Source organism: Dromiciops gliroides, chromosome 2 (genome assembly GCF_019393635.1).
Source record: "Dromiciops gliroides isolate mDroGli1 chromosome 2, mDroGli1.pri, whole genome shotgun sequence".
NCBI lineage: Eukaryota > Metazoa > Chordata > Mammalia > Microbiotheria > Microbiotheriidae > Dromiciops > Dromiciops gliroides.
Window position 1 is genome coordinate 359,015,986 of NC_057862.1, and position 15,550 is coordinate 359,031,535.

The window sequence follows — 15,550 nt, forward strand, 5'->3', positions numbered from 1 at the left end:
AAAAAAAAAAAAAAAGAAGCCTACTATACACCAGATATTGTGCTAGGCGCTTTGTAGCTATGACCAAATAGTCATAATTTCCCAGGTATTGATACAAACATACAAGGGCAGCATGACCTTATAGGTCCTGAGAAAGGAATGACCAAAAAACAAGAACAATTAACTCCAATTCAATTCAACTCAACAAAAATTTATTAGGAACCTACTACTATATGCAAGGTCCCAGGGAAATGAAGAAAAAAAGAAAAACAGTCCCTGCCCTTACAGATCTTACATTCTATTGGGAGTAAAGTAATGCACTGGAAATCCAAATGTTATACCCAACTGCATTAATACACATATTTTTGTACTTCCAATGTGTAACTCAATGCCTGCCACATGGTAGGTGCTTAAAAAATGTTTGTAGGGGGCAGCTAGGTGGCTCAGTGGAAAAAGCACCGGCCCTGGATTCAGGAGTACCTGAGTTCAAATCTGGCCTCAGACACTTGACACTTACTAGCTGTGTGACCCTGGGCAAGTCACTTAACCCCCATTGCCCCACGAAAACAAAAAATGTTTGTAGATTTGATTGACAGCACAATGCCCATGACATAGTAGGCACTGAATAATTGTTTGTTGAGTTGAGTTAATACTTTTGCCTCTAACATAATCCCCTTCAACTGATAGGAACGTAAGAAAATATAGGGGCAGCTAGGTGGCGCAGTAGATAAAGCACTGGCCTTGGATTCAGGAGGACCTGAGTTCAAATCCAGCCTCAGACACTTGACACTTAACTAGCTGTGTGACCCTGGGCAAGTCACTTAACCCTCATTGCCCTGCAAAAAAAAAAAAAAAGAAAGAAAGAAAAGAAAATGTAGGTAGGATGTAAGCCCATCAACAAGGACAAGGACATCTTTGTTTTTGTATTTATAGCCTCTACCACAGGCTTGGCACATAGTAGGCGTGGCACATAGTAAGTACTCAATAAATATTTGTTGATTGGTCAGTGGGGAGGAGGGGGAAGTACAATATGTAAATAATATGGAGTAATTTCAGGAAGAGGAAAACATTAACTGGGAGAAGCAAGAGGTGAAAGTTATAACTGAGAAGGCAGCTAGGAATTCCAAGATGCAAAGATGAGGAAGGCCTATATCCTAGGCATGGGGGAGGTGGGGGTGGGGGGGAAGGGAGTGAAAGGAGCATCCCAGATTACAAATGTCCACTTGGAAATGGATATGCCAGTGGATTGAAAGGTCTGCTTCTGTAATGATCAAAGAAACCTATGTTCACAAACTCTAAGAAGCCACCTCTTACCAACCCATGAAAACTGGAAGAATTAGTTAAAAACAAAATTCAAGGATAGCTCATCAGATGCTGACAGATTTGGAGAAACATCAGCCACAAGAAGAGTCAGCCCTGCCACTGATTCCCTTTGCAAACTTGAGCAAATGATCTCCTTTCTCAGGGCCTGTGCTCCAGTGGAAAACAAGAGGGATGGAACAAGTGATCTCTGAAGACCCTTCCAGTTCTAAATCTATGACCTTATGACAAGAGTAGAAATACACTTTGACCCGATAGTCCCATTTCTGGGAAATCCCTGAGGGAAGATTTTAAAAATGAAAATTAGCAATCATCAGTGCAGACAAACTCAAATAGAAACAGGGGCTACGGATCCCTGGAGGCCCACGCATCCACTTAGAAAACTACATGTTAACATTATCTAGACTCTCTATACTCTATACTGTCCATGAGCCTCTGAGGTGAGATGATGGTCAATATGATGGTGAGGGTTTGGCTTGCATGAGACATGCTACCTCATGTCTATCCCTTGCAGTGGGCGGGGGGGGGGGGGGCGCGCTTTGCTACTTCAGCTAGGGCTGACTCTGTGTGTGTGTGTGTGTGTGTGTGTGTGTGTGTGTGTGTGTGTGTGTGTGTGTGAGAGAGAGAGAGAGAGAGAGACAGGGAGAAAGGGAGAAAGGGAGAGACAGAGAGACAGACAGAAAGACAGAGAAACAGAGAGAGAGAATTCATAGGCATAAGAAACTCTGGGGAGGTAGATATTATTCTCTCCATTTTACAGAAAGGTAAGTGATACCTTTATGGCCACATAGTAAATGTGAGAGTCAGGATTTGAATCCAGATCTTCCTAACTCCAAATTCAGAACTCTATCCACTACTATTCTACCATGCAGTCTCTCAAAAAAACAAACCAAACCAAACCAGTCTGAACACAGTTGTTCTCAGCTGAGTTATTTGTAATAGCAAAACACAAATTTTAAAAGGACATTAACTAGGGGGCAGTTAGGTGGTGCAGTGGATAAAGTGCCAGCCCTGGATTCAGGAGGACCTGAGTTCAAATCCAGCCTTGGACACTTGACACTTACTAGCTGTGTGACCCTGGGCAAGTCACTTAACCCTCATTGCCCTGCAAAAACAAACAAACAAAAACAAAAACCAAAACAAAACAAAAAGGACATAATTTATAAGCCTAATAGTTGGAAAATGGCTGAATCAATCGTGGTATATCATGGTTATAGAATGGTGTTACCATTATTATCATCAAGAATAATAAGTAGTACTATTTATAGTGCTTTCTGGTTAGCAAGTGCTTTTTCATTTGTTACCTGAGGAAAGTGAGCAGCCATGTGGTGTGTGAGAATACAAAGTCTTGGGTTCAAGTTCCTCACTCAAACTTGTTAATTGTATAATCTTTGGCAAACCATAGGACCATAGACCTAGAGCTGCGAGGCATGTTAGAGGACATTGGAGTCAGCATTAGTACTGTTGTCTATAAACTTTTTTTTTTTTGGTGAGGCAATTGGGGTTAAGTGACTTGCCCAGGGTCACACAGCTAATGTTAAATGTCTGAGGCCGGATTCGAACTCAGGTATTCCTGAATCCAGGGCCGGTGCTCTATCCACTGCGCCATCTAGCTGCCCCCGTCTATAAACTTTTAACATTGTACAGCCTTAAATGTTTTACATAATTGCGCATGTGCCATCTCAGTGGAGGGAGAGAGGGAAGGAAAGGATTTGAAACTCAAAACTTTAAAAAACAAACACCCCAAATGTTCAAAAATTGTCTTTACATTAATTGGGGGGAAAAATAAAATATATTTTAAAAATATACACCCTTGGGGGCAGCTAGGTGGCGCAGTGGATAAAGCACTGGCCCTGGATTCAGGAGGACCTGAGTTCAAATCCAGCCTCAGACACTTGACACTGGCTGTGTGACCCTGGGCAAGTCACTTAACCCCAATTGCCCTACCAAAAAAAAAATACACCCTTATCAGTAAAAAAAAGCTTTAGTACACTCTTCCATTTGGGTATGTTTACTGATTTATAAATTATGTACATGTATTAATGCACTAATAATTATGTACATTATTAAGTGTATATAATAATAACAAATTAAATAATTATTATATGTATATTTATATGATTTAATAGACATTTATTTAGTGCCTACCGTGTGTCAGGCATTGTGCTAAGTGCTTTACGAATACTATTTTATCCTCACAACAATCCTGGGAAGTAGGTGCTATTAATATCCCCCCTTTTACAGTTGAAGAAACTGAAGCAAGCAGTGATCAAGTGACTTGTCCAGGGTTACAGAACCAGTAAAGTGTCTGAGACTGGATTTGAAGTCAAATCTTCCTGACTCCAGGTCCAGGGCTCAAGTCACTGTATTACCTAGCTGCCCATAAAAGTAATTTCAAGGGGCAGCTAGGTGGCGCAGTAGATAAAGCACCAGCCCTGGATTCAGGAGTACCTGAGTTCAAATCCGGCCTCAGACACTTGACACTTACTAGCTGTGTGACCCTGGGCAAGTCACTTAACCTCCATTGCCCCACAAAAAAAAAAAAAGTAATTTCAAAAGGAAGGGCTAAGGATGGAATAATACTAGATCTCAAATTCATTAAGGAGCCACAGGGATTTATTGAGGAGGGGAGTGAAGTGGCCAAACCTTGGTTTGTTTTTGTTTGTTTGTTTGGTGAGGCAATTGGGGTTAAGTGACTTGCCCTGGGTCACACAGCTAGTAAGTGTTAAGTGTCTGAGGCCGGATTTGAACTCAGGTACTCCTGACTCCAGGGCCGGTGCTCTATCCACTACACCATCTGAAACTGCCCTCAGACCTTGGTTTTTAAGGAAGCTAATCTTAGGGGCAGCTAGGTGGCGCAATGGATAGAGCACCGGCCCTGGATTCAGGAGAACCTGAGGAGGACCTGAGTTAAAATCCACCCTCAGACACTTAACAATTACTAGCTGTGTTACCCTGGGTAAGTCACTTAACCCCAATTGCCTCACCAAAAAAAAAAAAGAAAAAGAAAAAGAAAAAGAAAAAGAAAGCTAATCTTAGGAAGCTGAGCAAAAGATGGATTGGAAGGGGGAGAGACTTGAGGCAGGGAAGTAAATCAAGAGGCTACTACAATAGCCCAGGTGAGAGAGGAGGAGGGTCTGAACAAGGGTGGGAACTGGGGGAGAGGAATGAATAGGACAGATGCAAGAGATTTTGTAGAGATAGAAAAGACAAGATTTGGAAACTTATTGAATAAGTGAGATGAGGGAGAGTGGGACGTCACTGATGACACTGAATGACACTGATATTATGAACCTGAGGAACATTTTTCAGTCATTTCCCAACTATTAGGCTTTTAAGTCTTGGCCTTTTTAAATTTTTGTTTTACTATTACAAATAACTTGACTGAGAACAACTGTGTTCAGACTGGTTTGGTTTTTTGAAGAGATAGCATAGTGGAAGTAGTGGATGAAGTTCTGAATTTGGAGCTCTGGTATGGAACTTTTTTTTTTTTTTTTTGCAATTGGGGTTAAGTAACTTGCCCAGGGTCACATAGCTAGATCGGATTTGAACTCAGGTCCTCCTGAATCCAGGGCCAGTGCTTTATCCACTGTGCCACCTAGCTGCCCCATGTGGTGTTTAAAATCTAAATTGTGGTTGCCTTAAATTAGAAGCTTCAGCACCAGTCTTTGGGCATTAAACATTTATTAAAGCATACAGGTGTTCAGAAAGTTAAGAAAAAGCCTATCTTGCATAGAGTTCCAGCCCGGTTGGGTTCTTCCTCAAGCCCTCCTCCAGGAGCCTGCTTTAATCAGGAACTGTCCAGCAAGCTGACTGTGGAAGCTTTTTATAGTTCTGGAACAGAGGCCGTCCTTACACACTGCTTCAAGCTGATTGGTTGGCATCATCCAAATCCATTGGTTCTGAAGGTGTTCTCAAGGTATGATTACAATACAGTTAATTTGAAGTAGGCTAATCAGCAGTTAATCACTCTCACTTGGTTCAATCAGTCTAGATTAATCTCCAAGTGGTCTTCCAGTATCTGCTAAATCTCATTATTTCATCACACCCATTGGTGTGGAGCTCTTGACCAGAGAAGAGTTGCCTTAGAGGGAAAAGATAAAGGAATGAGAATTGTAATGCAGATCTCAACCCATCCATGCCTGCTCCTCCTGGGAAACTTATTGGATCCTATCAAAAATGAAACTGGGAGGGGTGGAGCAAGGCTCTTATTGACTCGGCCTCAGAGTGAACAGCCTCGTGCGCAGCCAGGCCATGAGGTTATCTGGAGGACTGGGTTTAGAGAAACTGGGGTGAAGGAATTTTGCCTATACAACTTCTGCAGGTGTCTGGGTTCACAATGAAGTTATAACCAGCCCTAAGCCCAATCACTGTCCAGGTGCAGTCAAAGGAGGCCAGATGTGGGAAGAGGAGGAGTAGTAGAGGAGTGTTTCTGCAATAATGGGTAAAGGAAACAGTGTAGTTGAATTAGAGACAAACCCATGATTGGCTATCATGGGAAAGGTGGGATTATATCCATCTTCCTACCCTATAGTTGGTTGATCACACACTTCTTTGGCTTTCCACACAGCCCCCTTGGGATCCATCCACAACCTCATGAGACTGTAATACTCCCTCTACTTTGGAAGCCACTGGAGGGAGGGTACTAGACCTGGAGCCCCAAAGGCCTGGATTAGAATTACACATCAGACACTTATTAGATGTGTGGGGACCTTCTCCAGTCCTCCTGATGTATCTTGCCATTGACTCTGAAGGAGACAGTGAGACTGGTGACTTTGCATTGTTCTGCCTCGCTTAAATCTAATTTCTTCAAGAAATAAGGACAGGGGCAGCTAGGTGGCCCAGTGAATAAAGCACTGGCCCTGGATTCAAGAGCACCTGAATTCAAATCTGGCCTCAGACATGACACTTAATAGCTGTGTGACCCTGGGCAAGTCACTTAACCCTCATTGCCCTGGCTCCCCCCCCAAAAAAAAAAGAAAAAAAAGAAGGACAAATAACAATAACAAGAAGATGTGTGGTCCTGGACAAGTCACTTAGTACATCTGGGTCTCAGTTTCCTCATCTGTGTAAAGTGAGTAGACTGACCTTCATAGTTCCAGTTCTATTTTTTTTTAATCTAACCTATTTTCTCACTTTGCAAATGAGAAAATTAAGTCCCATGGAGTTTTAGTAACTGACTTGGCCAAGACCACAAAGGTAATGATAATTATAATTGGTTTTCTTTGTAATCTTATGTATTTCATTTTATTCATATAAAAATTATTCTGAGGGGCAGCTAGGTGGCGCAGTGGATAAAGCACCAGCCCTGGATTCAGGAGGACCTGAGTTCAAATTTGGCCTCAGACACTTGACACTTACTAGCTGTGTGACCTTGGGCAAGTCACTTAACCTTCATTGACCTGCAAAAACAAAAACCAACCAAACAAACAAAAAATGATTCTGAGAAGGGGCCCACAGGCTTCACTGGACAGCCAAAGGGGTCCATAGCAGAAGAAAGGTTAAGAATCCTGGTCCTAGTAAGTAGAGAAGGGGTGTCAAATGGGGTGAGGCCCCTCTGTACTCCCAACCAGATTGAAACATAATCGGGGGGCAGCTAGGTAGCACAGTGGATAAAGCACCGGCCCTGGATTCAGGAGTACCTGAGTTCAAATCTGGCCTCAGACACTTACTAGCTGTGTGACCTTGGGCAAGTCACTTAACCCCCATTGCCCCACCAAAAAAAAAAAACAAAAAACAAAACGAAACATAATCGGGAAACATTTAACAAAATAAATAAAAATACAACAAAACATAGACAATATTAACATATGTTTTCAGAGTCAATATACAGCCTCAGGGAGTCTTATGCATGGTTTAGTGGCCCCCATTTCTATCTGAGTTTGATACCACTGACCTAGAACACACAGGGGTTAAGTGACTAAGAGCTCAGGATCACCTGGCCTATGCATATGTCACATTCGGAACTTGAATCCAGGTCTTCTTGGTCTCCAGGTGGGGTGTCTATCGATATTAAAAGTTCTTTAGTTGCTGTATAGACCTTGAATTGCCTTCCTCAAAGCTCATTTCTTGCATTAGGTTAATTGTCTTTTAATTACTGAGAAGGCCTTGAAGCCTCTTTCTTGGAGCCCTCCCCTAGAGCCCCTGAGCAAAGCCTGCAGCCAAATCTCCACAGTCTCAAAAAGCTTCAGGGAGTTCAAATTCTCTTAGATCGGCAAAGAGCCAGAATCAGCTAAAAAAGAGCAAGCAGAACTTCTCCCCAAGCCCCTGGGCTTTTATGGGGAGAGTAAGACCCCAAAGAGGGGGAGAGGCCTTATCCAAAGTTACAGGGTTAATAAGGACTAATATGACAGAATACCATCCCTCTCCCCACCCCCAACTCTACAATCTAGACCAAGGCTCCCCTCTGCTGATCCTGGGCTCTTTCCACTGCCTTGTCAGGTAATCTAACCTTTACCTAAAATGCATTTTTTATGTTTAAAAAAAATCAACACATAGACATTTAGAACTGGAAATGACTTTAGAAATCAGCTGGTTCAACTAATTGCCTTATGTTACAAAGGAGATAACTGAGGCCCAGAATGGGGAAGGGATTTATCTAAAATTGCAGGACTAATTTATGGTAAAGTCAAACCTAGAACCCAGGACTCAATCAGTAGTAGTAGTAGTAGTAGCAGCAGCAGTAGCAGTAGTAGTAGTAGCAGCAGTAGTAACAGTAGTAGTAGTAGTGGTGGTGGTGGTAGTGGTAGTGGTAGTGATGGTAGTATTAGTAGCAGCAGCAATAAAAATAATAACAGTAGTTGGTATTTATATAGTATTTTTTTTTTTGGTGAGGCAATTGGGGTTAAATGACTTGTCCAGGGTCACACAGCTAGTAAGTGTCAAGTGTCTGAGGCTGGATTTGAACTCAGGTCCTCCTGACTCCAGGGCCAGTGCTCTAACCACTGTGCCATCTAGCTGCCCCCTATATAGTATTTGAAAATGTGAAAATACAGAGGTTTATTGTTGTTGTTTCTAAAAAAACATGCCATTCAGGAAATAGTCACTCAAATTTCTCAATGCAGTCTGATCTTTTTCTTGTAAGGACTTCAACTTCCCCTCTTCCTTCAGAATATTCTTCTTTAAACTGGAAATCAAGGGGATGCCCATCAATTAGGGGAATGACTGGACAAGCTGAGGTATATGATTGTGATGGAATACTATTGCGTGTGAATAAGAAATGACAAGTAGGATAGTTTCAGAAGACTAGGGAAGACTTATATGAACAGATGCAAAGTGAGGTGACCAGAACCAGGAGAACAATGTACACAGTAACAACAATATTGTAATGATAATTAATTGTGAAAGACTTAACTACTCAGATCAATACAATGATCCAAGACAATTCTTTTTTTGTTGTTTTTTTGGCCAGGGGCAATGGGGATTAAGTGAGTTGCCCAGGGTCACACAGCTAGTAAGTGTCAAGTGTCTGAGGCTGGATTTGAACTCAGGTACTCCTGAATCCAGGGCTGGTGCTTTATCCACTGCGCCACCTAGCTGCCCCCGATCTAAGACAATTCTAAAGAACTCATAATGAAAAAATGAAAGAGGTTGTGAGCCCAAAAGTGACTAGACTGCAAAGAAAAACCACTGAGGCAGAGCTTTGGACCAATAACCATTAATTAAAAGGATTTGGCCCCCTTTAGTGAATAGGATCTTCTTTATGATCTGCCCATTTTCTCCATGGTCTTGGTTTTATAGTGTTTGACAAGATGATACAGTGATGTTACAGATGATAGAGTGAAATACAGGATCTTATTGGTTGGCAGACCTATATCTTGACTTTCCAGTAGAACTTGCAGTCCGGTCCAGTCTAGGGCCAATGATGGCCAGGAATGGAAAATTGTCATAGGATGGGCAAGGTAAGGGTCACCTGTTTGCCAAGTGCTTGTGGCCATTCCCCAATTTTGGCCAATAAAGAGGCGTGATGAAGGGGGGCTTTCCATATCATTAGGTCATCTCTGCCATACTGGGCTTGGTCACATACTCATCAGGAAAAAGGGTAGAGATCTTCTAATCATCTTCCTGTGGTAAAAGTGAATTTATAACTTGTAGTTCAAAGTTTTGGGGCCTAACATAAGAAAGCATCTGTTTAACCATAACGAATTATTCCTAAATATAAGATATATAAAATATATACTGATATTTATTAACTATATTAATTAATATATATTAACAGACAAGTATAACAGAAATAATCACTGACCCTGTGGAATCACACTAGACTGAATAATACTGATTGGAATAAAATAGGGGCTAAATTAATCATTTGATACAAGGGTGGGGTGGCAGGAACACAACATAAGACTTGCTCACCTTGCTCATCTCCTTGCAGAAGTACTCTCTGCCAGAAATGCTCTGGAACGTGTGACATAGAAACCAAGTTGGGTCTTGCTGGTTCTCTGGCAGAGATATGAATGGAAGTCTGAAAAGGAAGGTTGCTCTGAATGGTGCCATAGGATGCTATCAATAGTTCCAAATTACACTATGTTCTACATTCGTGTTTCATGTCCCCGGTCCTACCATTGATCATGCCTTGGCAGGCCCCAACTTTGGATTACTCCCACCATCCACTTCCTTCACTCCCATCATGCAGTGCTGAACAAAGCTGGAGAAAATCATAAACTATGCTGTCTGAATCTACTACGAATTTATGTTACATAAACTCAAGAAGACCCTCACTCTAGCAAGGCCATCCTTTTGCAGCCCCTTATCAATTCATTGTCTCACTCTTCACAGAGGCTGTTCTAAACTTTCTCACATCTCCTCAAGCACCACCTCCCCCTATCCTCTTAGCTGAGGACCCCACTGCGTACTTCACCAAAAAAAATATATTGCAGTCATTTGCTATAAGTTCCTTCTTCTCCCCTCTTCCTCACCTTACTTCTCTCAGATGCCTTCCCCCAGCATTTCTTCCTTCAATCCGGTCTCAGGTGAAGGGGTGGCCTTTCTCCTAGCCAAAGCAAACCTTTGATCTCATTCCATCCATTCTTCTCCAGCAGATCGCCTCACTAATTTTCAGTCTCTTTCCATCTATTGTCTAATTTCCTACTGCATGCCCATGTCTTTACCACCCTCAAAAAAACCCAAACAAACTTCCTTTGATCTATGCATCCACAGTAGCTGTTGTCCTTCATCTCTCCTCTCTTACTGGCTAAACTGTTTAACAAGGTTAACTTCCATAGGTGCCTCAACTTCCTTTCTCTCACTCCCTTCTTAGCTCTGACTTAGTCATTCAATTGAAACTGCTTCTTTCAAAGTTATATGATCTCCTAATTGCCAAATCAAATGGCTTTTTCTCAAATCTCATCCTTCTTGACTTTTCTGCAGTTTTTCACATTGTCAATCATCTTTTCTGCTATACTTTCTTCTCTCTAAGTTTTCATGGTACTTCTCTCTCCTGGTTCTACTTCTACCTGTCGATCTGCTCCTTTTCAGTCTCTTTTGCTGTATCTTTCTCTGGGTCAGGCCCACTAACCCTGGTTATCTCCCAGAACTCTAGCCAGGATCCTTTTCTCCCTCTGGGCTCTTTTGCTTGGTGATCTCATCAGCTCTCATGGATTCAATTATCATTTCTATGCTAAGCATTCCAGATCTATTTTTTCCAGATCTATAGAGACCTAATGTCTGTCCTGAGCTCCACTTTTGTATTATCACTTGCCTTTTTGATATCTTAAACTGGATGTCTTGTGACTCATGTAAACTCAACATATCCAAAACAGAACTCCCTATCTTTTCCACCAAACCTTCCTTTCTTTTCAACTTCCTTATTATTAGGGGGCAGCCAGGTGGCACAGTGGATAAAGCACCGGCCCTGGATTCTGGAGTACCTGAGTTCAAATCCGGCCTCAGACACTTGACACTTACTAGCTGTGCAACCCTGGACAAGTCACTTAACCCCCACTACCTTGCAAAAAAAAAAAAAAAACCAACAAACCCACAACTTCTTTATTATTGTCAAGGGTTCCACCATCCTCCCAGGCATCTGGGCTTGTCACCTCAGTGTCAGGCTCAGCTCCTCATTTGCATTCACCCCCTGCATCCAACCAGTTGCCAAATAATGCCATATCTATCCCCCCCAACATCTCTTGCATATGATCCCTTTTCTCTCCTGACCTTCCTCTAGACTCAGCCCAAATCCTTCCTTCTGCAAGCTGCTTTTCTGGGTCCCCTATCTTTCTAGTGTTTTCTCTCTAAGATTACACTCCATCTACTTTGTTTATATCTTGTATGTACATGTTTGTTCACATGTTGTCTACCCCATTAAACTCTGAGATACTTGAGAGAAGGGATTGTGCTTTTGTTTTTCTTTTGTTTTTCTCAGTACAGTGCCTGGAATATAGGAGGTGCTTAATAAATTATTGTTGTTAAAGATTATATTTAACCTACATTTTTTATTGCTATCACTTCTCAATGCTCCAGGCATTCCCAATAACATCTTACCTCGGAACAAAGAAGTCTAGTCAAACCAAACAAATTAAACATTGACCACACCTGACTAGGTATGCCTCACTCCTCACCTAAACTGCAGCATTTTTCTGTGAAGAAGAGGATGGTCAATTTCACTCTCAATCCTCTGGAGTCAAGACTGATGACTACACTGATCAGAGTTCTGATGTCTTTCAGTGTTATTTACCTTTATAATATTGTAGTCATTATATAAATTCTTCTTTTAGCTCTGCTTACCTTACTGCATCAGTTTATATGAGTCTTCCCAAGTTTTTCTAAATTCTTTATATATTTTCCTATGGTGCAATGATGTTCCATTACATCCACAAACCTCACTTTGTCCTGACATTCCATAATTGATGGGTATCTACTTTGTGTCCTTTAAAATTTTTTTTGTATCACAAAAAGTGTTGCTATGTATATTTTTCTATCTATGGAACGTTTCCCTCTGTTTTTTACTTTCCTGGGGTAGTGATTTCTCTGGGTTAAAAGGTATATACTGGGGCAACTAGGTGGCGCAGTGGATAGAGCACCGGCCCTGGATTCAGGAGTACCTGAATTAAAATCTGACCTCAGACACTTAACACTTACTAGCTGTGTGACCCTGGGCAAGTCACTTAACCCCAATTGCCTCACTAAAAAAAAAAAAAAGGTATATACTTAGGGGCAGCTAGGTGGCACAGTGGTTAAAGCACCAGCCCTGGATTCAGGAGGACCTGAGTTCAAATCCAGACTCAGACACTTGCCACGTACTAGCTGTGTGACCCTGGGCAAGTCACTTAACCTTCATTGCCCCCCCCCCAAAAAAGGTATATACTTAAATAGTATAGTTCCCAATAATTTCATAGGACAATTGGGTAAATGACAGTTCTACCTGCAGTACATTAGTGTGCCTGTCTTCCCATGACTCCTCCACCATTTACCATATTTTGTTTTCCTCATTTTTGCTGGATTTTACAACATGAAGTCTTCACTGACTGCCCTAAGCAAACATTTATCTATTTCTTTGGAAAGAGCAATGGAATAGGAGTCAGAATCCTTGCCTTTGAACTTCGGCTTTGACACTCATCCACTATCTGACCTTGGGCAAATCACATTCCCCTAAGCCTCAGTCTTCTCATCTAAAAAATGGGGAGGGTAATATTATACTAGAATAATAACCTGGAGTATTTATCTCATAGGATTGTGGTGAAGAAAATGTTTTATAAACTTTAAAGTGCTATAGAAATGATAGCTCTTCTTGGAGGTAGGTGGGGGTATAGAGGAGAGAGAGCTAGACTTGAAGAAAGGAAGCTTGGATTTGAGCACAGTTAGATCCCCATTATTAAAAATAATTAATCCTGTGAAACGGTCTCATTATCCAGTCCTAGGTCTAGAGTCAGGGAGAGGTAGTCAAATCCAGCTTCAGACACTTATCACCTGTCTCACCCCAGACAAGTCATTTAACCTCGCTTTGTCTCAGATTTCTCATCTGTAAAATAGGAATAATAATAGCACTTACCGGGGCAGCTAGATGGCGCAGTGGATAGAGCACCGGCCCTGGAGTCAGGAGTACCTGAGTTCAAATCCGACCTCAGACACTTAACACTTACTAGCTGTGTGGCCCCGGGCAAGTCACTTAACCCCCATTGCCTCACTAAAAAATAAAAAAAAATAAAAATAATAGCACCTACCTCCCAGGGTTGTTGTGAGGATCAAATGAGATAATAATTGTAAAGCCCTTAGCACATCTATGTGGTACCTGGCATATAATAAGCCCAATATAAATGTTAGTTATTATTATTATTGGTGAGGCAATTGGGGTTAAGTGACTTGCCCAGGGTCACACAGCTAGTAACTGGCAAGTGTCTGAGTCTGGATTTGAACTCAGGTCCTCCTGAATCCAGGCCTGGTACTTTAACCACTGCACCACCTAGCTGCCCCAGCTATGATTATTATTACTATATATCCTTTGGGCTAGAACCAATTACTATATATACATGTATGTGTGTATATATGTATATGTGTATATATGTATGTGTCTGTTTATATACACACAATTTATATTTCATATATATATATATATATATATATATATATGAATTGTGATAAAAACTTTGAGTAGTATGACTTTGAATAATGGGGCTACTGCATGGGGTTTGTTATTCTCACTAACTGGGACCTGGCTCTGACTTCCTTCCTAGCTGTGTGATACTGGACAAGTCACATATCTTCTTTAGTCTCCAGTTTCCTCTTCTGTAAAATAAGGCCAATGGGGGAGGAGGCAGCTAGGTGGTGCAGTGGATAAAGCACTGGCTCTGGATTCAGGAGGACCTGAGTTCAAATGTGGCCTCAGACACTTGACTCTTACTAGCTGTGTGACCCTGGGCAAGTCACTTAACTCATTGCCCCACCCAAAAAAATTTTTGTTTAAAAAAAATGAGGCCAATGGTCTGTACTGCCTGCCTGGATTGCTGAGGGAAGACATAGTACATGTATCTGTGAGCAATTAGTATTCTCTGCCTCCCAGGGCTCTTGTTTGAATTCCTATTGAGAGCCATCTTTACTACAGGGACATACTCACTCATAGCTCTGTAAGAAATCCACTTTATTCCCAGTGTCCTCACCTGGGAACCATTATTCTTTCCTTGGCTTCCCTGCTTACCAGCATCTGCTAAGCAGAGGAGAAGCAACCCCCGCCCCCTAACCCAAATATGGCTCTGGCACAAATGTTAGTTTTCCAAAAGTCCTTATGAATGTCAGCCCCCTGTTTACATAACAGGGATCATATACCTTTAAGTCATTTCCTCTTACTAGCTGTCATATGGCATTTCTGTGTTTCACATTCATTGTGCTGAAGGTGCATTTGCTCTAGGCAGATGGCAGGCAGTCTGGGAGGCTTGCCACCCATCGTGATTAGTGACACTTTGCAAGTAAAATAATCCACTGGCTTGGGAAGGAGGCAGCAGGCAGCCCAAAGCTGTTTTCTTGTTCCTCCCTGAGCACAGCTTAGGGACGAGACCTGCCACCTCAGCTTGGCATCATTGGTTGGATCCTAGTACCATTGGGGGCCCATGACTCCTGGTCCCAGCTGGCCATTGGCTTCCTCTTTAAGAAGGCTCCTGTCCCTTACCCTGAGTAACTCCAAGATAATGGCAATGATGATGATGAAGATGAAGGCTCACATTTCAACAGTGCTTTATAATTTAACAAGGACTTACTTCATAAAAGGACTAGAAGGAAGCAATTATTAGCCCCATTTTACAGATGAGGAAGTTGAGGACCAGAAAGGGGACTTACCTGGGATTATATATCTCCAATGAGATTGTCCTTTTGATGTGTCTCAGGGAACCTGCTATTGCCTCCTCTTGCCATAGTGGTAACAGGGAGGTCAGATCTGTAACCTTTCAGAAATTCAACTTGATAAGTGGAAAGAGCTCTGGACATCAGAAGACCTGTATTTGAATCATTACTCTGCCTCTGAATAGCTCTGTGACTCTTAGGACCTCAGGTTCCTCATCTATAATATGGATTAGATGTTCAGGGCTGGTGCTCTATCCACTGCGCCACCTAGCTGCCCCTAAATGATTTCTTAAGTCCTTTCCAGCTCTATCATTCTGTAATTTCCACTTTCTAAAAGGAGCAAGGCTTTGATGACTTGGACCAGGCCCCATGAGGGCCCATAAGACTAAGAGAACAGGCCACATCCCTGCCCCTCAGGACTCTTAGAGAAGACCCCAGAAACTTGAGTTCAGAGAAGGGAAGAACTGACTTGATCAAGGTC